This window comes from Rhinoderma darwinii (genome assembly GCF_050947455.1).
Source record: "Rhinoderma darwinii isolate aRhiDar2 chromosome 5 unlocalized genomic scaffold, aRhiDar2.hap1 SUPER_5_unloc_7, whole genome shotgun sequence".
Taxonomy (NCBI): Eukaryota; Metazoa; Chordata; class Amphibia; order Anura; family Rhinodermatidae; genus Rhinoderma; species Rhinoderma darwinii.
In genome coordinates, this window is record NW_027461820.1 from 715,743 (window position 1) to 740,690 (window position 24,948).

The 24,948-nt window shown below is 47.8% G+C and overlaps 17 non-coding genes across 17 annotated transcripts; all 17 read left to right on the forward strand.

Moving 5' to 3' along the window:
* The first annotated feature begins 681 nt into the window (after positions 1–681).
* On the forward strand, positions 682–872 carry LOC142697069 (U2 spliceosomal RNA). The gene has a single exon (XR_012864899.1). It is a non-coding gene; the product is annotated as a U2 spliceosomal RNA (small nuclear RNA).
* A 1,304-nt stretch (positions 873–2,176) lies between these two features.
* Positions 2,177–2,367, forward strand: LOC142697070 (U2 spliceosomal RNA). The gene has a single exon (XR_012864900.1). It is a non-coding gene; the product is annotated as a U2 spliceosomal RNA (small nuclear RNA).
* A 1,284-nt stretch (positions 2,368–3,651) lies between these two features.
* LOC142697072 (U2 spliceosomal RNA) lies at positions 3,652–3,842 on the forward strand. Its single transcript, XR_012864902.1, has one exon. It is a non-coding gene; the product is annotated as a U2 spliceosomal RNA (small nuclear RNA).
* Positions 3,843–5,142: 1,300 nt separating this feature from the next.
* Positions 5,143–5,333, forward strand: LOC142697073 (U2 spliceosomal RNA). The gene has a single exon (XR_012864903.1). It is a non-coding gene; the product is annotated as a U2 spliceosomal RNA (small nuclear RNA).
* A 1,276-nt stretch (positions 5,334–6,609) lies between these two features.
* On the forward strand, positions 6,610–6,800 carry LOC142697075 (U2 spliceosomal RNA). The gene has a single exon (XR_012864904.1). It is a non-coding gene; the product is annotated as a U2 spliceosomal RNA (small nuclear RNA).
* Positions 6,801–8,080: 1,280 nt separating this feature from the next.
* On the forward strand, positions 8,081–8,271 carry LOC142697076 (U2 spliceosomal RNA). The gene has a single exon (XR_012864905.1). It is a non-coding gene; the product is annotated as a U2 spliceosomal RNA (small nuclear RNA).
* A 1,272-nt stretch (positions 8,272–9,543) lies between these two features.
* LOC142697077 (U2 spliceosomal RNA) lies at positions 9,544–9,734 on the forward strand. The gene has a single exon (XR_012864906.1). It is a non-coding gene; the product is annotated as a U2 spliceosomal RNA (small nuclear RNA).
* A 1,292-nt stretch (positions 9,735–11,026) lies between these two features.
* Positions 11,027–11,217, forward strand: LOC142697078 (U2 spliceosomal RNA). The gene has a single exon (XR_012864907.1). It is a non-coding gene; the product is annotated as a U2 spliceosomal RNA (small nuclear RNA).
* A 1,268-nt stretch (positions 11,218–12,485) lies between these two features.
* On the forward strand, positions 12,486–12,676 carry LOC142697079 (U2 spliceosomal RNA). The gene has a single exon (XR_012864908.1). It is a non-coding gene; the product is annotated as a U2 spliceosomal RNA (small nuclear RNA).
* A 1,292-nt stretch (positions 12,677–13,968) lies between these two features.
* Positions 13,969–14,159, forward strand: LOC142697080 (U2 spliceosomal RNA). Its single transcript, XR_012864909.1, has one exon. It is a non-coding gene; the product is annotated as a U2 spliceosomal RNA (small nuclear RNA).
* A 1,288-nt stretch (positions 14,160–15,447) lies between these two features.
* Positions 15,448–15,638, forward strand: LOC142697081 (U2 spliceosomal RNA). The gene has a single exon (XR_012864910.1). It is a non-coding gene; the product is annotated as a U2 spliceosomal RNA (small nuclear RNA).
* A 1,288-nt stretch (positions 15,639–16,926) lies between these two features.
* Positions 16,927–17,117, forward strand: LOC142697082 (U2 spliceosomal RNA). Its single transcript, XR_012864911.1, has one exon. It is a non-coding gene; the product is annotated as a U2 spliceosomal RNA (small nuclear RNA).
* Positions 17,118–18,405: 1,288 nt separating this feature from the next.
* LOC142697084 (U2 spliceosomal RNA) lies at positions 18,406–18,596 on the forward strand. The gene has a single exon (XR_012864913.1). It is a non-coding gene; the product is annotated as a U2 spliceosomal RNA (small nuclear RNA).
* A 1,292-nt stretch (positions 18,597–19,888) lies between these two features.
* Positions 19,889–20,079, forward strand: LOC142697086 (U2 spliceosomal RNA). The gene has a single exon (XR_012864914.1). It is a non-coding gene; the product is annotated as a U2 spliceosomal RNA (small nuclear RNA).
* A 1,276-nt stretch (positions 20,080–21,355) lies between these two features.
* On the forward strand, positions 21,356–21,546 carry LOC142697087 (U2 spliceosomal RNA). The gene has a single exon (XR_012864915.1). It is a non-coding gene; the product is annotated as a U2 spliceosomal RNA (small nuclear RNA).
* Positions 21,547–22,839: 1,293 nt separating this feature from the next.
* LOC142697088 (U2 spliceosomal RNA) lies at positions 22,840–23,030 on the forward strand. Its single transcript, XR_012864916.1, has one exon. It is a non-coding gene; the product is annotated as a U2 spliceosomal RNA (small nuclear RNA).
* A 1,292-nt stretch (positions 23,031–24,322) lies between these two features.
* On the forward strand, positions 24,323–24,513 carry LOC142696588 (U2 spliceosomal RNA). The gene has a single exon (XR_012864469.1). It is a non-coding gene; the product is annotated as a U2 spliceosomal RNA (small nuclear RNA).
* The last annotated feature ends 435 nt before the right edge of the window (positions 24,514–24,948 follow it).

Consider the following 24,948-nt stretch of genomic DNA (forward strand, 5'->3'; position numbering starts at 1 on the left):
AGGTTGTAGGAGCAAGGAGAAGTTGTCTGTAAAGTTGGTGGATGCCTATTTTCCATTTTGCAGTCCCTTGTCTCCCTCTTGTGGCCTCCTGGAGGCAACTAGCTGTGCAAAAAAAAGACAGCCTGGCGGCCGGCTGTTGCAGTGTTGCCCTCTCAGGCAACACTGAGTGACTGACTGAGCCTCACCGTCTTATATAAAGTTCAGACGGAACTTTGCACGTGTCATAGTGGAGCCCTCAGGATTCCAGAGCCAGCTTTCTGACATCATAATGGGGCCTCAGAGATAAAAGCCTGGGCCCAGGCAGTGTTGGTCAGTGCTGCTCAGCAGGCAGCACTGGACTGGACTGGATTACAGCTGATACAAGGTGTGAAGGAACAAGGGGTGGCTGTGGGCATGCACTTGCTGCCGCTGCCAGTGTTTATCTGCATGGCAGCAGGGCATTTGGGCGTTGCCAGGAAGGCGTTTTTATGTAGATTCCTCCTCTTTCAGCACTGCATTGTGGTGCAAGCAAAAGAAGCAAATCCTGTCTGGCTTCCTCTCCGGCCTTTATTCACCTCCCGTGTAGCTGTGAGTGTGTGAGCCTGCAGGGCCCCATGGAATTGCCTAGAAGTAGGCTGAATCGCTGCAAGGGCTGAACAGCAGTATCGGGCAGGCTCGGGCAACGCGCGGCCCGTTCGGGTTATCGCTTCTCGGCCTTTTGGCTAAGATCAAGTGTAGTATCTGTTCTTATCAGTTTAATATCTGATACGTCCCCTATCTGGGGACCATATATTAAATGGATTTTTAGAACAGGGAGATGGAAATAGAGCTTGCTCTGTCCACTCCACGCATTGACCTGGTATTGCAGTATTTCCAGGACCGGTGCACCCTTTCCTTATGTGTTGACTAAAAGCAGATTCCAAAAGTGTTTTTTGTCTTTGCTATTGTTTCTGTCTTTCTGAAGGGATCTCCCCTTTTAATCCCATTATTTCAACACCTGTTGGACAATGCATGAGTGATAATGAGCTCATTGATTAAATGCAATTAATGAATAGATTGCCACCTCTTGTTGTGTGTCGTCTGTGTTTCTGTGTTTCCGGCATTTCACATTGGAACACCTCATTCACCTTCCTTGTCTTCTCTCCGCCCTCCCTTTTAGGTTAGTTAAAGAGCTGCACCTGAGCCAGCCACTGATTGATTGATTGATTGATTGATTGATTGATTGATTGATTGATTGATTGATTGATTGATTGATTGATGCAGCACAACAGTCAAATAGTGGAGTGGAGTAGGGGAACAGCAAACAGCCAATAAAGCAGCCCGCCCGCTCGCCTGCCCGCCACAATGGACCTACCTGTGTACACTAGATGGATGTGATGGAATGTACTGTCGTCCCTACATTTCAAGAAGAAGTAAGAATTGCAGTTGCAACAAAGCCTTGCTTGCCTACAAAGAGAGCAGCAATTTGGATTTGTTACTATGTTACCTAGAAGAATAACAAACTGTGCAAGGATGGAGGTTGTAGGAGCAAGGAGAAGTTGTCTGTAAAGTTGGTGGATGCCTATTTTCCATTTTGCAGTCCCTTGTCTCCCTCTTGTGGCCTCCTGGAGGCAACTAGCTGTGCAAAAAAAAGACAGCCTGGCGGCCGGCTGTTGCAGTGTTGCCCTCTCAGGCAACACTGAGTGACTGACTGAGCCTCACCGTCTTATATAAAGTTCAGACGGAACTTTGCACGTGTCATAGTGGAGCCCTCAGGATTCCAGAGCCAGCTTTCTGACATCATAATGGGGCCTCAGAGATAAAAGCCTGGGCCCAGGCAGTGTTGGTCAGTGCTGCTCAGCAGGCAGCACTGGACTGGACTGGATTACAGCTGATACAAGGTGTGAAGGAACAAGGGGTGGCTGTGGGCATGCACTTGCTGCCGCTGCCAGTGTTTATCTGCATGGCAGCAGGGCATTTGGGCGTTGCCAGGAAGGCGTTTTTATGTAGATTCCTCCTCTTTCAGCACTGCATTGTGGTGCAAGCAAAAGAAGCAAATCCTGTCTGGCTTCCTCTCCGGCCTTTATTCACCTCCCGTGTAGCTGTGAGTGTGTGAGCCTGCAGGGCCCCATGGAATTGCCTAGAAGTAGGCTGAATCGCTGCAAGGGCTGAACAGCAGTATCGGGCAGGCTCGGGCAACGCGCGGCCCGTTCGGGTTATCGCTTCTCGGCCTTTTGGCTAAGATCAAGTGTAGTATCTGTTCTTATCAGTTTAATATCTGATACGTCCCCTATCTGGGGACCATATATTAAATGGATTTTTAGAACAGGGAGATGGAAATAGAGCTTGCTCTGTCCACTCCACGCATTGACCTGGTATTGCAGTATTTCCAGGACCGGTGCACCCTTTCCTTATGTGTTGACTAAAAGCAGATTCCAAAAGTGTTTTTTGTCTTTGCTATTGTTTCTGTCTTTCTGAAGGGATCTCCCCTTTTAATCCCATTATTTCAACACCTGTTGGACAATGCATGAGTGATAATGAGCTCATTGATTAAATGCAATTAATGAATAGATTGCCACCTCTTGTTGTGTGTCGTCTGTGTTTCTGTGTTTCCGGCATTTCACATTGGAACACCTCATTCACCTTCCTTGTCTTCTCTCCGCCCTCCCTTTTAGGTAAGTTAAAGAGCTGCACCTGAGCCAGCCACTGATTGATTGATTGATTGATTGATTGATTGATTGATTGATTGATTGATGCAGCACAACAGTCAAATAGTGGAGTGGAGTAGGGGAACAGCAAACAGCCAATAAAGCAGCCCGCCCGCTCGCCTGCCCGCCACAATGGACCTACCTGTGTACACTAGATGGATGTGATGGAATGTACTGTCGTCCCTACATTTCAAGAAGAAGTAAGAATTGCAGTTGCAACAAAGCCTTGCTTGCCTACAAAGAGAGCAGCAATTTGGATTTGTTACTATGTTACCTAGAAGAATAACAAACTGTGCAAGGATGGAGGTTGTAGGAGCAAGGAGAAGTTGTCTGTAAAGTTGGTGGATGCCTATTTTCCATTTTGCAGTCCCTTGTCTCCCTCTTGTGGCCTCCTGGAGGCAACTAGCTGTGCAAAAAAAAGACAGCCTGGCGGCCGGCTGTTGCAGTGTTGCCCTCTCAGGCAACACTGAGTGACTGACTGAGCCTCACCGTCTTATATAAAGTTCAGACGGAACTTTGCACGTGTCATAGTGGAGCCCTCAGGATTCCAGAGCCAGCTTTCTGACATCATAATGGGGCCTCAGAGATAAAAGCCTGGGCCCAGGCAGTGTTGGTCAGTGCTGCTCAGCAGGCAGCACTGGACTGGACTGGATTACAGCTGATACAAGGTGTGAAGGAACAAGGGGTGGCTGTGGGCATGCACTTGCTGCCGCTGCCAGTGTTTATCTGCATGGCAGCAGGGCATTTGGGCGTTGCCAGGAAGGCGTTTTTATGTAGATTCCTCCTCTTTCAGCACTGCATTGTGGTGCAAGCAAAAGAAGCAAATCCTGTCTGGCTTCCTCTCCGGCCTTTATTCACCTCCCGTGTAGCTGTGAGTGTGTGAGCCTGCAGGGCCCCATGGAATTGCCTAGAAGTAGGCTGAATCGCTGCAAGGGCTGAACAGCAGTATCGGGCAGGCTCGGGCAACGCGCGGCCCGTTCGGGTTATCGCTTCTCGGCCTTTTGGCTAAGATCAAGTGTAGTATCTGTTCTTATCAGTTTAATATCTGATACGTCCCCTATCTGGGGACCATATATTAAATGGATTTTTAGAACAGGGAGATGGAAATAGAGCTTGCTCTGTCCACTCCACGCATTGACCTGGTATTGCAGTATTTCCAGGACCGGTGCACCCTTTCCTTATGTGTTGACTAAAAGCAGATTCCAAAAGTGTTTTTTGTCTTTGCTATTGTTTCTGTCTTTCTGAAGGGATCTCCCCTTTTAATCCCATTATTTCAACACCTGTTGGACAATGCATGAGTGATAATGAGCTCATTGATTAAATGCAATTAATGAATAGATTGCCACCTCTTGTTGTGTGTCGTCTGTGTTTCTGTGTTTCCGGCATTTCACATTGGAACACCTCATTCACCTTCCTTGTCTTCTCTCCGCCCTCCCTTTTAGGTAAGTTAAAGAGCTGCACCTGAGCCAGCCACTGATTGATTGATTGATTGATTGATGGATTGATTGATTGATTGATTGATTGATTGATTGATTGATGCAGCACAACAGTCAAATAGTGGAGTGGAGTAGGGGAACAGCAAACAGCCAATAAAGCAGCCCGCCCGCTCGCCTGCCCGCCACAATGGACCTACCTGTGTACACTAGATGGATGTGATGGAATGTACTGTCGTCCCTACATTTCAAGAAGAAGTAAGAATTGCAGTTGCAACAAAGCCTTGCTTGCCTACAAAGAGAGCAGCAATTTGGATTTGTTACTATGTTACCTAGAAGAATAACAAACTGTGCAAGGATGGAGGTTGTAGGAGCAAGGAGAAGTTGTCTGTAAAGTTGGTGGATGCCTATTTTCCATTTTGCAGTCCCTTGTCTCCCTCTTGTGGCCTCCTGGAGGCAACTAGCTGTGCAAAAAAAAGACAGCCTGGCGGCCGGCTGTTGCAGTGTTGCCCTCTCAGGCAACACTGAGTGACTGACTGAGCCTCACCGTCTTATATAAAGTTCAGACGGAACTTTGCACGTGTCATAGTGGAGCCCTCAGGATTCCAGAGCCAGCTTTCTGACATCATAATGGGGCCTCAGAGATAAAAGCCTGGGCCCAGGCAGTGTTGGTCAGTGCTGCTCAGCAGGCAGCACTGGACTGGACTGGATTACAGCTGATACAAGGTGTGAAGGAACAAGGGGTGGCTGTGGGCATGCACTTGCTGCCGCTGCCAGTGTTTATCTGCATGGCAGCAGGGCATTTGGGCGTTGCCAGGAAGGCGTTTTTATGTAGATTCCTCCTCTTTCAGCACTGCATTGTGGTGCAAGCAAAAGAAGCAAATCCTGTCTGGCTTCCTCTCCGGCCTTTATTCACCTCCCGTGTAGCTGTGAGTGTGTGAGCCTGCAGGGCCCCATGGAATTGCCTAGAAGTAGGCTGAATCGCTGCAAGGGCTGAACAGCAGTATCGGGCAGGCTCGGGCAACGCGCGGCCCGTTCGGGTTATCGCTTCTCGGCCTTTTGGCTAAGATCAAGTGTAGTATCTGTTCTTATCAGTTTAATATCTGATACGTCCCCTATCTGGGGACCATATATTAAATGGATTTTTAGAACAGGGAGATGGAAATAGAGCTTGCTCTGTCCACTCCACGCATTGACCTGGTATTGCAGTATTTCCAGGACCGGTGCACCCTTTCCTTATGTGTTGACTAAAAGCAGATTCCAAAAGTGTTTTTTGTCTTTGCTATTGTTTCTGTCTTTCTGAAGGGATCTCCCCTTTTAATCCCATTATTTCAACACCTGTTGGACAATGCATGAGTGATAATGAGCTCATTGATTAAATGCAATTAATGAATAGATTGCCACCTCTTGTTGTGTGTCGTCTGTGTTTCTGTGTTTCCGGCATTTCACATTGGAACACCTCATTCACCTTCCTTGTCTTCTCTCCGCCCTCCCTTTTAGGTAAGTTAAAGAGCTGCACCTGAGCCAGCCACTGATTGATTGATTGATTGATTGATTGATTGATTGATTGATGCAGCACAACAGTCAAATAGTGGAGTGGAGTAGGGGAACAGCAAACAGCCAATAAAGCAGCCCGCCCGCTCGCCTGCCCGCCACAATGGACCTACCTGTGTACACTAGATGGATGTGATGGAATGTACTGTCGTCCCTACATTTCAAGAAGAAGTAAGAATTGCAGTTGCAACAAAGCCTTGCTTGCCTACAAAGAGAGCAGCAATTTGGATTTGTTACTATGTTACCTAGAAGAATAACAAACTGTGCAAGGATGGAGGTTGTAGGAGCAAGGAGAAGTTGTCTGTAAAGTTGGTGGATGCCTATTTTCCATTTTGCAGTCCCTTGTCTCCCTCTTGTGGCCTCCTGGAGGCAACTAGCTGTGCAAAAAAAAGACAGCCTGGCGGCCGGCTGTTGCAGTGTTGCCCTCTCAGGCAACACTGAGTGACTGACTGAGCCTCACCGTCTTATATAAAGTTCAGACGGAACTTTGCACGTGTCATAGTGGAGCCCTCAGGATTCCAGAGCCAGCTTTCTGACATCATAATGGGGCCTCAGAGATAAAAGCCTGGGCCCAGGCAGTGTTGGTCAGTGCTGCTCAGCAGGCAGCACTGGACTGGACTGGATTACAGCTGATACAAGGTGTGAAGGAACAAGGGGTGGCTGTGGGCATGCACTTGCTGCCGCTGCCAGTGTTTATCTGCATGGCAGCAGGGCATTTGGGCGTTGCCAGGAAGGCGTTTTTATGTAGATTCCTCCTCTTTCAGCACTGCATTGTGGTGCAAGCAAAAGAAGCAAATCCTGTCTGGCTTCCTCTCCGGCCTTTATTCACCTCCCGTGTAGCTGTGAGTGTGTGAGCCTGCAGGGCCCCATGGAATTGCCTAGAAGTAGGCTGAATCGCTGCAAGGGCTGAACAGCAGTATCGGGCAGGCTCGGGCAACGCGCGGCCCGTTCGGGTTATCGCTTCTCGGCCTTTTGGCTAAGATCAAGTGTAGTATCTGTTCTTATCAGTTTAATATCTGATACGTCCCCTATCTGGGGACCATATATTAAATGGATTTTTAGAACAGGGAGATGGAAATAGAGCTTGCTCTGTCCACTCCACGCATTGACCTGGTATTGCAGTATTTCCAGGACCGGTGCACCCTTTCCTTATGTGTTGACTAAAAGCAGATTCCAAAAGTGTTTTTTGTCTTTGCTATTGTTTCTGTCTTTCTGAAGGGATCTCCCCTTTTAATCCCATTATTTCAACACCTGTTGGACAATGCATGAGTGATAATGAGCTCATTGATTAAATGCAATTAATGAATAGATTGCCACCTCTTGTTGTGTGTCGTCTGTGTTTCTGTGTTTCCGGCATTTCACATTGGAACACCTCATTCACCTTCCTTGTCTTCTCTCCGCCCTCCCTTTTAGGTAAGTTAAAGAGCTGCACCTGAGCCAGCCACTGATTGATTGATTGATTGATTGATTGATTGATTGATTGATTGATTGATGCAGCACAACAGTCAAATAGTGGAGTGGAGTAGGGGAACAGCAAACAGCCAATAAAGCAGCCCGCTCGCCTGCCCGCCACAATGGACCTACCTGTGTACACTAGATGGATGTGATGGAATGTACTGTCGTCCCTACATTTCAAGAAGAAGTAAGAATTGCAGTTGCAACAAAGCCTTGCTTGCCTACAAAGAGAGCAGCAATTTGGATTTGTTACTATGTTACCTAGAAGAATAACAAACTGTGCAAGGATGGAGGTTGTAGGAGCAAGGAGAAGTTGTCTGTAAAGTTGGTGGATGCCTATTTTCCATTTTGCAGTCCCTTGTCTCCCTCTTGTGGCCTCCTGGAGGCAACTAGCTGTGCAAAAAAAAGACAGCCTGGCGGCCGGCTGTTGCAGTGTTGCCCTCTCAGGCAACACTGAGTGACTGACTGAGCCTCACCGTCTTATATAAAGTTCAGACGGAACTTTGCACGTGTCATAGTGGAGCCCTCAGGATTCCAGAGCCAGCTTTCTGACATCATAATGGGGCCTCAGAGATAAAAGCCTGGGCCCAGGCAGTGTTGGTCAGTGCTGCTCAGCAGGCAGCACTGGACTGGACTGGATTACAGCTGATACAAGGTGTGAAGGAACAAGGGGTGGCTGTGGGCATGCACTTGCTGCCGCTGCCAGTGTTTATCTGCATGGCAGCAGGGCATTTGGGCGTTGCCAGGAAGGCGTTTTTATGTAGATTCCTCCTCTTTCAGCACTGCATTGTGGTGCAAGCAAAAGAAGCAAATCCTGTCTGGCTTCCTCTCCGGCCTTTATTCACCTCCCGTGTAGCTGTGAGTGTGTGAGCCTGCAGGGCCCCATGGAATTGCCTAGAAGTAGGCTGAATCGCTGCAAGGGCTGAACAGCAGTATCGGGCAGGCTCGGGCAACGCGCGGCCCGTTCGGGTTATCGCTTCTCGGCCTTTTGGCTAAGATCAAGTGTAGTATCTGTTCTTATCAGTTTAATATCTGATACGTCCCCTATCTGGGGACCATATATTAAATGGATTTTTAGAACAGGGAGATGGAAATAGAGCTTGCTCTGTCCACTCCACGCATTGACCTGGTATTGCAGTATTTCCAGGACCGGTGCACCCTTTCCTTATGTGTTGACTAAAAGCAGATTCCAAAAGTGTTTTTTGTCTTTGCTATTGTTTCTGTCTTTCTGAAGGGATCTCCCCTTTTAATCCCATTATTTCAACACCTGTTGGACAATGCATGAGTGATAATGAGCTCATTGATTAAATGCAATTAATGAATAGATTGCCACCTCTTGTTGTGTGTCGTCTGTGTTTCTGTGTTTCCGGCATTTCACATTGGAACACCTCATTCACCTTCCTTGTCTTCTCTCCGCCCTCCCTTTTAGGTAAGTTAAAGAGCTGCACCTGAGCCAGCCACTGATTGATTGATTGATTGATTGATTGATTGATTGATGCAGCACAACAGTCAAATAGTGGAGTGGAGTAGGGGAACAGCAAACAGCCAATAAAGCAGCCCGCCCGCTCGCCTGCCCGCCACAATGGACCTACCTGTGTACACTAGATGGATGTGATGGAATGTACTGTCGTCCCTACATTTCAAGAAGAAGTAAGAATTGCAGTTGCAACAAAGCCTTGCTTGCCTACAAAGAGAGCAGCAATTTGGATTTGTTACTATGTTACCTAGAAGAATAACAAACTGTGCAAGGATGGAGGTTGTAGGAGCAAGGAGAAGTTGTCTGTAAAGTTGGTGGATGCCTATTTTCCATTTTGCAGTCCCTTGTCTCCCTCTTGTGGCCTCCTGGAGGCAACTAGCTGTGCAAAAAAAAGACAGCCTGGCGGCCGGCTGTTGCAGTGTTGCCCTCTCAGGCAACACTGAGTGACTGACTGAGCCTCACCGTCTTATATAAAGTTCAGACGGAACTTTGCACGTGTCATAGTGGAGCCCTCAGGATTCCAGAGCCAGCTTTCTGACATCATAATGGGGCCTCAGAGATAAAAGCCTGGGCCCAGGCAGTGTTGGTCAGTGCTGCTCAGCAGGCAGCACTGGACTGGACTGGATTACAGCTGATACAAGGTGTGAAGGAACAAGGGGTGGCTGTGGGCATGCACTTGCTGCCGCTGCCAGTGTTTATCTGCATGGCAGCAGGGCATTTGGGCGTTGCCAGGAAGGCGTTTTTATGTAGATTCCTCCTCTTTCAGCACTGCATTGTGGTGCAAGCAAAAGAAGCAAATCCTGTCTGGCTTCCTCTCCGGCCTTTATTCACCTCCCGTGTAGCTGTGAGTGTGTGAGCCTGCAGGGCCCCATGGAATTGCCTAGAAGTAGGCTGAATCGCTGCAAGGGCTGAACAGCAGTATCGGGCAGGCTCGGGCAACGCGCGGCCCGTTCGGGTTATCGCTTCTCGGCCTTTTGGCTAAGATCAAGTGTAGTATCTGTTCTTATCAGTTTAATATCTGATACGTCCCCTATCTGGGGACCATATATTAAATGGATTTTTAGAACAGGGAGATGGAAATAGAGCTTGCTCTGTCCACTCCACGCATTGACCTGGTATTGCAGTATTTCCAGGACCGGTGCACCCTTTCTTTATGTGTTGACTAAAAGCAGATTCCAAAAGTGTTTTTTGTCTTTGCTATTGTTTCTGTCTTTCTGAAGGGATCTCCCCTTTTAATCCCATTATTTCAACACCTGTTGGACAATGCATGAGTGATAATGAGCTCATTGATTAAATGCAATTAATGAATAGATTGCCACCTCTTGTTGTGTGTCGTCTGTGTTTCTGTGTTTCCGGCATTTCACATTGGAACACCTCATTCACCTTCCTTGTCTTCTCTCCGCCCTCCCTTTTAGGTAAGTTAAAGAGCTGCACCTGAGCCAGCCACTGATTGATTGATTGATTGATTGATTGATTGATTGATTGATTGATTGATTGATTGATGCAGCACAACAGTCAAATAGTGGAGTGGAGTAGGGGAACAGCAAACAGCCAATAAAGCAGCCCGCCCGCTCGCCTGCCCGCCACAATGGACCTACCTGTGTACACTAGATGGATGTGATGGAATGTACTGTCGTCCCTACATTTCAAGAAGAAGTAAGAATTGCAGTTGCAACAAAGCCTTGCTTGCCTACAAAGAGAGCAGCAATTTGGATTTGTTACTATGTTACCTAGAAGAATAACAAACTGTGCAAGGAGGGAGGTTGTAGGAGCAAGGAGAAGTTGTCTGTAAAGTTGGTGGATGCCTATTTTCCATTTTGCAGTCCCTTGTCTCCCTCTTGTGGCCTCCTGGAGGCAACTAGCTGTGCAAAAAAAAGACAGCCTGGCGGCCGGCTGTTGCAGTGTTGCCCTCTCAGGCAACACTGAGTGACTGACTGAGCCTCACCGTCTTATATAAAGTTCAGACGGAACTTTGCACGTGTCATAGTGGAGCCCTCAGGATTCCAGAGCCAGCTTTCTGACATCATAATGGGGCCTCAGAGATAAAAGCCTGGGCCCAGGCAGTGTTGGTCAGTGCTGCTCAGCAGGCAGCACTGGACTGGACTGGATTACAGCTGATACAAGGTGTGAAGGAACAAGGGGTGGCTGTGGGCATGCACTTGCTGCCGCTGCCAGTGTTTATCTGCATGGCAGCAGGGCATTTGGGCGTTGCCAGGAAGGCGTTTTTATGTAGATTCCTCCTCTTTCAGCACTGCATTGTGGTGCAAGCAAAAGAAGCAAATCCTGTCTGGCTTCCTCTCCGGCCTTTATTCACCTCCCGTGTAGCTGTGAGTGTGTGAGCCTGCAGGGCCCCATGGAATTGCCTAGAAGTAGGCTGAATCGCTGCAAGGGCTGAACAGCAGTATCGGGCAGGCTCGGGCAACGCGCGGCCCGTTCGGGTTATCGCTTCTCGGCCTTTTGGCTAAGATCAAGTGTAGTATCTGTTCTTATCAGTTTAATATCTGATACGTCCCCTATCTGGGGACCATATATTAAATGGATTTTTAGAACAGGGAGATGGAAATAGAGCTTGCTCTGTCCACTCCACGCATTGACCTGGTATTGCAGTATTTCCAGGACCGGTGCACCCTTTCCTTATGTGTTGACTAAAAGCAGATTCCAAAAGTGTTTTTTGTCTTTGCTATTGTTTCTGTCTTTCTGAAGGGATCTCCCCTTTTAATCCCATTATTTCAACACCTGTTGGACAATGCATGAGTGATAATGAGCTCATTGATTAAATGCAATTAATGAATAGATTGCCACCTCTTGTTGTGTGTCGTCTGTGTTTCTGTGTTTCCGGCATTTCACATTGGAACACCTCATTCACCTTCCTTGTCTTCTCTCCGCCCTCCCTTTTAGGTAAGTTAAAGAGCTGCACCTGAGCCAGCCACTGATTGATTGATTGATTGATTGATTGATTGATTGATTGATGCAGCACAACAGTCAAATAGTGGAGTGGAGTAGGGGAACAGCAAACAGCCAATAAAGCAGCCCGCCCGCTCGCCTGCCCGCCACAATGGACCTACCTGTGTACACTAGATGGATGTGATGGAATGTACTGTCGTCCCTACATTTCAAGAAGAAGTAAGAATTGCAGTTGCAACAAAGCCTTGCTTGCCTACAAAGAGAGCAGCAATTTGGATTTGTTACTATGTTACCTAGAAGAATAACAAACTGTGCAAGGATGGAGGTTGTAGGAGCAAGGAGAAGTTGTCTGTAAAGTTGGTGGATGCCTATTTTCCATTTTGCAGTCCCTTGTCTCCCTCTTGTGGCCTCCTGGAGGCAACTAGCTGTGCAAAAAAAAGACAGCCTGCTGTTGCAGTGTTGCCCTCTCAGGCAACACTGAGTGACTGACTGAGCCTCACCGTCTTATATAAAGTTCAGACGGAACTTTGCACGTGTCATAGTGGAGCCCTCAGGATTCCAGAGCCAGCTTTCTGACATCATAATGGGGCCTCAGAGATAAAAGCCTGGGCCCAGGCAGTGTTGGTCAGTGCTGCTCAGCAGGCAGCACTGGACTGGACTGGATTACAGCTGATACAAGGTGTGAAGGAACAAGGGGTGGCTGTGGGCATGCACTTGCTGCCGCTGCCAGTGTTTATCTGCATGGCAGCAGGGCATTTGGGCGTTGCCAGGAAGGCGTTTTTATGTAGATTCCTCCTCTTTCAGCACTGCATTGTGGTGCAAGCAAAAGAAGCAAATCCTGTCTGGCTTCCTCTCCGGCCTGTATTCACCTCCCGTGTAGCTGTGAGTGTGTGAGCCTGCAGGGCCCCATGGAATTGCCTAGAAGTAGGCTGAATCGCTGCAAGGGCTGAACAGCAGTATCGGGCAGGCTCGGGCAACGCGCGGCCCGTTCGGGTTATCGCTTCTCGGCCTTTTGGCTAAGATCAAGTGTAGTATCTGTTCTTATCAGTTTAATATCTGATACGTCCCCTATCTGGGGACCATATATTAAATGGATTTTTAGAACAGGGAGATGGAAATAGAGCTTGCTCTGTCCACTCCACGCATTGACCTGGTATTGCAGTATTTCCAGGACCGGTGCACCCTTTCCTTATGTGTTGACTAAAAGCAGATTCCAAAAGTGTTTTTTGTCTTTGCTATTGTTTCTGTCTTTCTGAAGGGATCTCCCCTTTTAATCCCATTATTTCAACACCTGTTGGACAATGCATGAGTGATAATGAGCTCATTGATTAAATGCAATTAATGAATAGATTGCCACCTCTTGTTGTGTGTCGTCTGTGTTTCTGTGTTTCCGGCATTTCACATTGGAACACCTCATTCACCTTCCTTGTCTTCTCTCCGCCCTCCCTTTTAGGTAAGTTAAAGAGCTGCACCTGAGCCAGCCACTGATTGATTGATTGATTGATTGATTGATTGATTGATTGATTGATTGATTGATTGATGCAGCACAACAGTCAAATAGTGGAGTGGAGTAGGGGAACAGCAAACAGCCAATAAAGCAGCCCGCCCGCTCGCCTGCCCGCCACAATGGACCTACCTGTGTACACTAGATGGATGTGATGGAATGTACTGTCGTCCCTACATTTCAAGAAGAAGTAAGAATTGCAGTTGCAACAAAGCCTTGCTTGCCTACAAAGAGAGCAGCAATTTGGATTTGTTACTATGTTACCTAGAAGAATAACAAACTGTGCAAGGATGGAGGTTGTAGGAGCAAGGAGAAGTTGTCTGTAAAGTTGGTGGATGCCTATTTTCCATTTTGCAGTCCCTTGTCTCCCTCTTGTGGCCTCCTGGAGGCAACTAGCTGTGCAAAAAAAAGACAGCCTGGCGGCCGGCTGTTGCAGTGTTGCCCTCTCAGGCAACACTGAGTGACTGACTGAGCCTCACCGTCTTATATAAAGTTCAGACGGAACTTTGCACGTGTCATAGTGGAGCCCTCAGGATTCCAGAGCCAGCTTTCTGACATCATAATGGGGCCTCAGAGATAAAAGCCTGGGCCCAGGCAGTGTTGGTCAGTGCTGCTCAGCAGGCAGCACTGGACTGGACTGGATTACAGCTGATACAAGGTGTGAAGGAACAAGGGGTGGCTGTGGGCATGCACTTGCTGCCGCTGCCAGTGTTTATCTGCATGGCAGCAGGGCATTTGGGCGTTGCCAGGAAGGCGTTTTTATGTAGATTCCTCCTCTTTCAGCACTGCATTGTGGTGCAAGCAAAAGAAGCAAATCCTGTCTGGCTTCCTCTCCGGCCTGTATTCACCTCCCGTGTAGCTGTGAGTGTGTGAGCCTGCAGGGCCCCATGGAATTGCCTAGAAGTAGGCTGAATCGCTGCAAGGGCTGAACAGCAGTATCGGGCAGGCTCGGGCAACGCGCGGCCCGTTCGGGTTATCGCTTCTCGGCCTTTTGGCTAAGATCAAGTGTAGTATCTGTTCTTATCAGTTTAATATCTGATACGTCCCCTATCTGGGGACCATATATTAAATGGATTTTTAGAACAGGGAGATGGAAATAGAGCTTGCTCTGTCCACTCCACGCATTGACCTGGTATTGCAGTATTTCCAGGACCGGTGCACCCTTTCCTTATGTGTTGACTAAAAGCAGATTCCAAAAGTGTTTTTTGTCTTTGCTATTGTTTCTGTCTTTCTGAAGGGATCTCCCCTTTTAATCCCATTATTTCAACACCTGTTGGACAATGCATGAGTGATAATGAGCTCATTGATTAAATGCAATTAATGAATAGATTGCCACCTCTTGTTGTGTGTCGTCTGTGTTTCTGTGTTTCCGGCATTTCACATTGGAACACCTCATTCACCTTCCTTGTCTTCTCTCCGCCCTCCCTTTTAGGTAAGTTAAAGAGCTGCACCTGAGCCAGCCACTGATTGATTGATTGATTGATTGATTGATTGATTGATTGATTGATTGATTGATGCAGCACAACAGTCAAATAGTGGAGTGGAGTAGGGGAACAGCAAACAGCCAATAAAGCAGCCCGCCCGCTCGCCTGCCCGCCACAATGGACCTACCTGTGTACACTAGATGGATGTGATGGAATGTACTGTCGTCCCTACATTTCAAGAAGAAGTAAGAATTGCAGTTGCAACAAAGCCTTGCTTGCCTACAAAGAGAGCAGCAATTTGGATTTGTTACTATGTTACCTAGAAGAATAACAAACTGTGCAAGGATGGAGGTTGTAGGAGCAAGGAGAAGTTGTCTGTAAAGTTGGTGGATGCCTATTTTCCATTTTGCAGTCCCTTGTCTCCCTCTTGTGGCCTCCTGGAGGCAACTAGCTGTGCAAAAAAAAGACAGCCTGGCGGCCGGCTGTTGCAGTGTTGCCCTCTCAGGCAACACTGAGTGACTGACTGAGCCTCACCGTCTTATATAAAGTTCAGACGGAACTTTGCACGTGTCATAGTGGAGCCCTCAGGATTCCAGAGCCAGCTTTCTGACATCATAATGGGGCCTCAGAGATAAAAGCCTGGGCCCAGGCAGTGTTGGTCAGTGCTGCTCAGCAGGCAGCACTGGACTGGACTGGATTACAGCTGATACAAGGTGTGAAGGAACAAGGGGTGGCTGTGGGCATGCACTTGCTGCCGCTGCCAGTGTTTATCTGCATGGCAGCAGGGCATTTGGGCGTTGCCAGGAAGGCGTTTTTATGTAGATTCCTCCTCTTTCAGCACTGCATTGTGGTGCAAGCAAAAGAAGCAAATCCTGTCTGGCTTCCTCTCCGGCCTTTATTCACCTCCCGTGTAGCTGTGAGTGTGTGAGCCTGCAGGGCCCCATGGAATTGCCTAGAAGTAGGCTGAATCGCTGCAAGGGCTGAACAGCAGTATCGGGCAGGCTCGGGCAACGCGCGGCCCGTTCGGGTTATCGCTTCTCGGCCTTTTGGCTAAGATCAAGTGTAGTATCTGTTCTTATCAGTTTAATATCTGATACGTCCCCTATCTGGGGACCATATATTAAATGGATTTTTAGAACAGGGAGATGGAAATAGAGCTTGCTCTGTCCACTCCACGCATTGACCTGGTATTGCAGTATTTCCAGGACCGGTGCACCCTTTCCTTATGTGTTGACTAAAAGCAGATTCCAAAAGTGTTTTTTGTCTTTGCTATTGTTTCTGTCTTTCTGAAGGGATCTCCCCTTTTAATCCCATTATTTCAACACCTGTTGGACAATGCATGAGTGATAATGAGCTCATTGATTAAATGCAATTAATGAATAGATTGCCACCTCTTGTTGTGTGTCGTCTGTGTTTCTGTGTTTCCGGCATTTCACATTGGAACACCTCATTCACCTTCCTTGTCTTCTCTCCGCCCTCCCTTTTAGGTAAGTTAAAGAGCTGCACCTGAGCCAGCCACTGATTGATTGATTGATTGATTGATTGATTGATTGATTGATTGATTGATTGATGCAGCACAACAGTCAAATAGTGGAGTGGAGTAGGGGAACAGCAAACAGCCAATAAAGCAGCCCGCCCGCTCGCCTGCCCGCCACAATGGACCTACCTGTGTACACTAGATGGATGTGATGGAATGTACTGTCGTCCCTACATTTCAAGAAGAAGTAAGAATTGCAGTTGCAACAAAGCCTTGCTTGCCTACAAAGAGAGCAGCAATTTGGATTTGTTACTATGTTACCTAGAAGAATAACAAACTGTGCAAGGATGGAGGTTGTAGGAGCAAGGAGAAGTTGTCTGTAAAGTTGGTGGATGCCTATTTTCCATTTTGCAGTCCCTTGTCTCCCTCTTGTGGCCTCCTGGAGGCAACTAGCTGTGCAAAAAAAAGACAGCCTGGCGGCCGGCTGTTGCAGTGTTGCCCTCTCAGGCAACACTGAGTGACTGACTGAGCCTCACCGTCTTATATAAAGTTCAGACGGAACTTTGCACGTGTCATAGTGGAGCCCTCAGGATTCCAGAGCCAGCTTTCTGACATCATAATGGGGCCTCAGAGATAAAAGCCTGGGCCCAGGCAGTGTTGGTCAGTGCTGCTCAGCAGGCAGCACTGGACTGGACTGGATTACAGCTGATACAAGGTGTGAAGGAACAAGGGGTGGCTGTGGGCATGCACTTGCTGCCGCTGCCAGTGTTTATCTGCATGGCAGCAGGGCATTTGGGCGTTGCCAGGAAGGCGTTTTTATGTAGATTCCTCCTCTTTCAGCACTGCATTGTGGTGCAAGCAAAAGAAGCAAATCCTGTCTGGCTTCCTCTCCGGCCTTTATTCACCTCCCGTGTAGCTGTGAGTGTGTGAGCCTGCAGGGCCCCATGGAATTGCCTAGAAGTAGGCTGAATCGCTGCAAGGGCTGAACAGCAGTATCGGGCAGGCTCGGGCAACGCGCGGCCCGTTCGGGTTATCGCTTCTCGGCCTTTTGGCTAAGATCAAGTGTAGTATCTGTTCTTATCAGTTTAATATCTGATACGTCCCCTATCTGGGGACCATATATTAAATGGATTTTTAGAACAGGGAGATGGAAATAGAGCTTGCTCTGTCCACTCCACGCATTGACCTGGTATTGCAGTATTTCCAGGACCGGTGCACCCTTTCCTTATGTGTTGACTAAAAGCAGATTCCAAAAGTGTTTTTTGTCTTTGCTATTGTTTCTGTCTTTCTGAAGGGATCTCCCCTTTTAATCCCATTATTTCAACACCTGTTGGACAATGCATGAGTGATAATGAGCTCATTGATTAAATGCAATTAATGAATAGATTGCCACCTCTTGTTGTGTGTCGTCTGTGTTTCTGTGTTTCCGGCATTTCACATTGGAACACCTCATTCACCTTCCTTGTCTTCTCTCCGCCCTCCCTTTTAGGTAAGTTAAAGAGCTGCACCTGAGCCAGCCACTGATTGATTGATTGATTGATTGATTGATTGATTGATTGATTGATTGATTGATGCAGCACAACAGTCAAATAGTGGAGTGGAGTAGGGGAACAGCAAACAGCCAATAAAGCAGCCCGCCCGCTCGCCTGCCCGCCACAATGGACCTACCTGTGTACACTAGATGGATGTGATGGAATGTACTGTCGTCCCTACATTTCAAGAAGAAGTAAGAATTGCAGTTGCAACAAAGCCTTGCTTGCCTACAAAGAGAGCAGCAATTTGGATTTGTTACTATGTTACCTAGAAGAATAACAAACTGTGCAAGGATGGAGGTTGTAGGAGCAAGGAGAAGTTGTCTGTAAAGTTGGTGGATGCCTATTTTCCATTTTGCAGTCCCTCGTCTCCCTCTTGTGGCCTCCTGGAGGCAACTAGCTGTGCAAAAAAAAGACAGCCTGGCGGCCGGCTGTTGCAGTGTTGCCCTCTCAGGCAACACTGAGTGACTGACTGAGCCTCACCGTCTTATATAAAGTTCAGACGGAACTTTGCACGTGTCATAGTGGAGCCCTCAGGATTCCAGAGCCAGCTTTCTGACATCATAATGGGGCCTCAGAGATAAAAGCCTGGGCCCAGGCAGTGTTGGTCAGTGCTGCTCAGCAGGCAGCACTGGACTGGACTGGATTACAGCTGATACAAGGTGTGAAGGAACAAGGGGTGGCTGTGGGCATGCACTTGCTGCCGCTGCCAGTGTTTATCTGCATGGCAGCAGGGCATTTGGGCGTTGCCAGGAAGGCGTTTTTATGTAGATTCCTCCTCTTTCAGCACTGCATTGTGGTGCAAGCAAAAGAAGCAAATCCTGTCTGGCTTCCTCTCCGGCCTTTATTCACCTCCCGTGTAGCTGTGAGTGTGTGAGCCTGCAGGGCCCCATGGAATTGCCTAGAAGTAGGCTGAATCGCTGCAAGGGCTGAACAGCAGTATCGGGCAGGCTCGGGCAACGCGCGGCCCGTTCGGGTTATCGCTTCTCGGCCTTTTGGCTAAGATCAAGTGTAGTATCTGTTCTTATCAGTTTAATATCTGATACGTCCCCTATCTGGGGACCATATATTAAATGGATTTTTAGAACAGGGAGATGGAAATAGAGCTTGCTCTGTCCACTCCACGCATTGACCTGGTATTGCAGTATTTCCAGGACCGGTGCACCCTTTCCTTATGTGTTGACTAAAAGCAGATTCCAAAAGTGTTTTTTGTCTTTGCTATTGTTTCTGTCTTTCTGAAGGGATCTCCCCTTTTAATCCCATTATTTCAACACCTGTTGGACAATGCATGAGTGATAATGAGCTCATTGATTAAATGCAATTAATGAATAGATTGCCACCTCTTGTTGTGTGTCGTCTGTGTTTCTGTGTTTCCGGCATTTCACATTGGAACACCTCATTCACCTTCCTTGTCTTCTCTCCGCCCTCCCTTTTAGGTAAGTTAAAGAGCTGCACCTGAGCCAGCCACTGATTGATTGATTGATTGATTGATTGATTGATTGATTGATTGATTGATTGATTGATGCAGCACAACAGTCAAATAGTGGAGTGGAGTAGGGGAACAGCAAACAGCCAATAAAGCAGCCCGCCCGCTCGCCTGCCCGCCACAATGGACCTACCTGTGTACACTAGATGGATATGATGGAATGTACTGTCGTCCCTACATTTCAAGAAGAAGTAAGAATTGCAGTTGCAACAAAGCCTTGCTTGCCTACAAAGAGAGCAGCAATTTGGATTTGTTACTATGTTACCTAGAAGAATAACAAACTGTGCAAGGATGGAGGTTGTAGGAGCAAGGAGAAGTTGTCTGTAAAGTTGGTGGATGCCTATTTTCCATTTTGCAGTCCCTTGTCTCCCTCTTGTGGCCTCCTGGAGGCAACTAGCTGTGCAAAAAAAAGACAGCCTGGCGGCCGGCTGTTGCAGTGTTGCCCTCTCAGGCAACACTGAGTGACTGACTGAGCCTCACCGTCTTATATAAAGTTCAGACGGAACTTTGCACGTGTCATAGTGGAGCCCTCAGGATTCCAGAGCCAGCTTTCTGACATCATAATGGGGCCTCAGAGATAAAAGCCTGGGCCCAGGCAGTGTTGGTCAGTGCTGCTCAGCAGGCAGCACTGGACTGGACTGGATTACAGCTGATACAAGGTGTGAAGGAACAAGGGGTGGCTGTGGGCATGCACTTGCTGCCGCTGCCAGTGTTTATCTGCATGGCAGCAGGGCATTTGGGCGTTGCCAGGAAGGCGTTTTTATGTAGATTCCTCCTCTTTCAGCACTGCATTGTGGTGCAAGCAAAAGAAGCAAATCCTGTCTGGCTTCCTCTCCGGCCTTTATTCACCTCCCGTGTAGCTGTGAGTGTGTGAGCCTGCAGGGCCCCATGGAATTGCCTAGAAGTAGGCTGAATCGCTGCAAGGGCTGAACAGCAGTATCGGGCAGGCTCGGGCAACGCGCGGCCCGTTCGGGTTATCGCTTCTCGGCCTTTTGGCTAAGATCAAGTGTAGTATCTGTTCTTATCAGTTTAATATCTGATACGTCCCCTATCTGGGGACCATATATTAAATGGATTTTTAGAACAGGGAGATGGAAATAGAGCTTGCTCTGTCCACTCCACGCATTGACCTGGTATTGCAGTATTTCCAGGACCGGTGCACCCTTTCCTTATGTGTTGACTAAAAGCAGATTCCAAAAGTGTTTTTTGTCTTTGCTATTGTTTCTGTCTTTCTGAAGGGATCTCCCCTTTTAATCCCATTATTTCAACACCTGTTGGACAATGCATGAGTGATAATGAGCTCATTGATTAAATGCAATTAATGAATAGATTGCCACCTCTTGTTGTGTGTCGTCTGTGTTTCTGTGTTTCCGGCATTTCACATTGGAACACCTCATTCACCTTCCTTGTCTTCTCTCCGCCCTCCCTTTTAGGTAAGTTAAAGAGCTGCACCTGAGCCAGCCACTGATTGATTGATTGATTGATTGATTGATTGATTGATTGATGCAGCACAACAGTCAAATAGTGGAGTGGAGTAGGGGAACAGCAAACAGCCAATAAAGCAGCCCGCCCGCTCGCCTGCCCGCCACAATGGACCTACCTGTGTACACTAGATGGATGTGATGGAATGTACTGTCGTCCCTACATTTCAAGAAGAAGTAAGAATTGCAGTTGCAACAAAGCCTTGCTTGCCTACAAAGAGAGCAGCAATTTGGATTTGTTACTATGTTACCTAGAAGAATAACAAACTGTGCAAGGATGGAGGTTGTAGGAGCAAGGAGAAGTTGTCTGTAAAGTTGGTGGATGCCTATTTTCCATTTTGCAGTCCCTTGTCTCCCTCTTGTGGCCTCCTGGAGGCAACTAGCTGTGCAAAAAAAAGACAGCCTGGCGGCCGGCTGTTGCAGTGTTGCCCTCTCAGGCAACACTGAGTGACTGACTGAGCCTCACCGTCTTATATAAAGTTCAGACGGAACTTTGCACGTGTCATAGTGGAGCCCTCAGGATTCCAGAGCCAGCTTTCTGACATCATAATGGGGCCTCAGAGATAAAAGCCTGGGCCCAGGCAGTGTTGGTCAGTGCTGCTCAGCAGGCAGCACTGGACTGGACTGGATTACAGCTGATACAAGGTGTGAAGGAACAAGGGGTGGCTGTGGGCATGCACTTGCTGCCGCTGCCAGTGTTTATCTGCATGGCAGCAGGGCATTTGGGCGTTGCCAGGAAGGCGTTTTTATGTAGATTCCTCCTCTTTCAGCACTGCATTGTGGTGCAAGCAAAAGAAGCAAATCCTGTCTGGCTTCCTCTCCGGCCTTTATTCACCTCCCGTGTAGCTGTGAGTGTGTGAGCCTGCAGGGCCCCATGGAATTGCCTAGAAGTAGGCTGAATCGCTGCAAGGGCTGAACAGCAGTATCGGGCAGGCTCGGGCAACGCGCGGCCCGTTCGGGTTATCGCTTCTCGGCCTTTTGGCTAAGATCAAGTGTAGTATCTGTTCTTATCAGTTTAATATCTGATACGTCCCCTATCTGGGGACCATATATTAAATGGATTTTTAGAACAGGGAGATGGAAATAGAGCTTGCTCTGTCCACTCCACGCATTGACCTGGTATTGCAGTATTTCCAGGACCGGTGCACCCTTTCCTTATGTGTTGACTAAAAGCAGATTCCAAAAGTGTTTTTTGTCTTTGCTATTGTTTCTGTCTTTCTGAAGGGATCTCCCCTTTTAATCCCATTATTTCAACACCTGTTGGACAATGCATGAGTGATAATGAGCTCATTGATTAAATGCAATTAATGAATAGATTGCCACCTCTTGTTGTGTGTCGTCTGTGTTTCTGTGTTTCCGGCATTTCACATTGGAACACCTCATTCACCTTCCTTGTCTTCTCTCCGCCCTCCCTTTTAGGTAAGTTAAAGAGCTGCACCTGAGCCAGCCACTGATTGATTGATTGATTGATTGATTGATTGATTGATTGATTGATTGATTGATTGATTGATGCAGCACAACAGTCAAATAGTGGAGTGGAGTAGGGGAACAGCAAACAGCCAATAAAGCAGCCCGCCCGCTCGCCTGCCCGCCACAATGGACCTACCTGTGTACACTAGATGGATGTGATGGAATGTACTGTCGTCCCTACATTTCAAGAAGAAGTAAGAATTGCAGTTGCAACAAAGCCTTGCTTGCCTACAAAGAGAGCAGCAATTTGGATTTGTTACTATGTTACCTAGAAGAATAACAAACTGTGCAAGGATGGAGGTTGTAGGAGCAAGGAGAAGTTGTCTGTAAAGTTGGTGGATGCCTATTTTCCATTTTGCAGTCCCTTGTCTCCCTCTTGTGGCCTCCTGGAGGCAACTAGCTGTGCAAAAAAAAGACAGCCTGGCGGCCGGCTGTTGCAGTGTTGCCCTCTCAGGCAACACTGAGTGACTGACTGAGCCTCACCGTCTTATATAAAGTTCAGACGGAACTTTGCACGTGTCATAGTGGAGTCAGGATTCCAGAGCCAGCTTTCTGACATCATAATGGGGCCTCAGAGATAAAAGCCTGGGCCCAGGCAGTGTTGGTCAGTGCTGCTCAGCAGGCAGCACTGGACTGGACTGGATTACAGCTGATACAAGGTGTGAAGGAACAAGGGGTGGCTGTGGGCATGCACTTGCTGCCGCTGCCAGTGTTTATCTGCATGGCAGCAGGGCATTTGGGCGTTGCCAGGAAGGCGTTTTTATGTAGATTCCTCCTCTTTCAGCACTGCATTGTGGTGCAAGCAAAAGAAGCAAATCCTGTCTGGCTTCCTCTCCGGCCTTTATTCACCTCCCGTGTAGCTGTGAGTGTGTGAGCCTGCAGGGCCCCATGGAATTGCCTAGAAGTAGGCTGAATCGCTGCAAGGGCTGAACAGCAGTATCGGGCAGGCTCGGGCAACGCGCGGCCCGTTCGGGTTATCGCTTCTCGGCCTTTTGGCTAAGATCAAGTGTAGTATCTGTTCTTATCAGTTTAATATCTGATACGTCCCCTATCTGGGGACCATATATTAAATGGATTTTTAGAACAGGGAGATGGAAATAGAGCTTGCTCTGTCCACTCCACGCATTGACCTGGTATTGCAGTATTTCCAGGACCGGTGCACCCTTTCCTTATGTGTTGACTAAAAGCAGATTCCAAAAGTGTTTTTTGTCTTTGCTATTGTTTCTGTCTTTCTGAAGGGATCTCCCCTTTTAATCCCATTATTTCAACACCTGTTGGACAATGCATGAGTGATAATGAGCTCATTGATTAAATGCAATTAATGAATAGATTGCCACCTCTTGTTGTGTGTCGTCTGTGTTTCTGTGTTTCCGGCATTTCACATTGGAACTCCTCATTCACCTTCCTTGTCTTCTCTCCGCCCTCCCTTTTAGGTAAGTTAAAGAGCTGCACCTGAGCCAGCCACTGATTGATTGATTGATTGATTGATTGATTGATTGATTGATTGATTGATTGATTGATGCAGCACAACAGTCAAATAGTGGAGTGGAGTAGGGGAACAGCAAACAGCCAATAAAGCAGCCCGCCCGCTCACCTGCCCGCCACAATGGACCTACCTGTGTACACTAGATGGATGTAATGGAATGTACTGTCGTCCCTACATTTCAAGAAGAAGTAAGAATTGCAGTTGCAACAAAGCCTTGCTTGCCTACAAAGAGAGCAGCAATTTGGATTTGTTACTATGTTACCTAGAAGAATAACAAACTGTGCAAGGATGGAGGTTGTAGGAGCAAGGAGAAGTTGTCTGTAAAGTTGGTGGATGCCTATTTTCCATTTTGCAGTCCCTTGTCTCCCTCTTGTGGCCTCCTGGAGGCAACTAGCTGTGCAAAAAAAAGACAGCCTGGCGGCCGGCTGTTGCAGTGTTGCCCTCTCAGGCAACACTGAGTGACTGACTGAGCCTCACCGTCTTATATAAAGTTCAGACGGAACTTTGCACGTGTCATAGTGGAGCCCTCAGGATTCCAGAGCCAGCTTTCTGACATCATAATGGGGCCTCAGAGATAAAAGCCTGGGCCCAGGCAGTGTTGGTCAGTGCTGCTCAGCAGGCAGCACTGGACTGGACTGGATTACAGCTGATACAAGGTGTGAAGGAACAAGGGGTGGCTGTGGGCATGCACTTGCTGCCGCTGCCAGTGTTTATCTGCATGGCAGCAGGGCATTTGGGCGTTGCCAGGAAGGCGTTTTTATGTAGATTCCTCCTCTTTCAGCACTGCATTGTGGTGCAAGCAAAAGAAGCAAATCCTGTCTGGCTTCCTCTCCGGCCTTTATTCACCTCCCGTGTAGCTGTGAGTGTGTGAGCCTGCAGGGCCCCATGGAATTGCCTAGAAGTAGGCTGAATCGCTGCAAGGGCTGAACAGCAGTATCGGGCAGGCTCGGGCAACGCGCGGCCCGTTCGGGTTATGGCTTCTCGGCCTTTTGGCTAAGATCAAGTGTAGTATCTGTTCTTATCAGTTTAATATCTGATACGTCCCCTATCTGGGGACCATATATTAAATGGATTTTTAGAACAGGGAGATGGAAATAGAGCTTGCTCTGTCCACTCCCCGCATTGACCTGGTATTGCAGTATTTCCAGGACCGGTGCACCCTTTCCTTATGTGTTGACTAAAAGCAGATTCCAAAAGTGTTTTTTGTCTTTGCTATTGTTTCTGTCTTTCTGAAGGGATCTCCCCTTTTAATCCCATTATTTCAACACCTGTTGGACAATGCATGAGTGATAATGAGCTCATTGATTAAATGCAATTAATGAATAGATTGCCACCTCTTGTTGTGTGTCGTCTGTGTTTCTGTGTTTCCGGCATTTCACATTGGAACACCTCATTCACCTTCCTTGTCTTCTCTCCGCCCTCCCTTTTAGGTAAGTTAAAGAGCTGCACCTGAGCCAGCCACTGATTGATTGATTGATTGATTGATTGATTGATTGATTGATTGATGCAGCACAACAGTCAAATAGTGGAGTGGAGTAGGGGAACAGCAAACAGCCAATAAAGCAGCCCGCCCGCTCGCCTGCCCGCCACAATGGACCT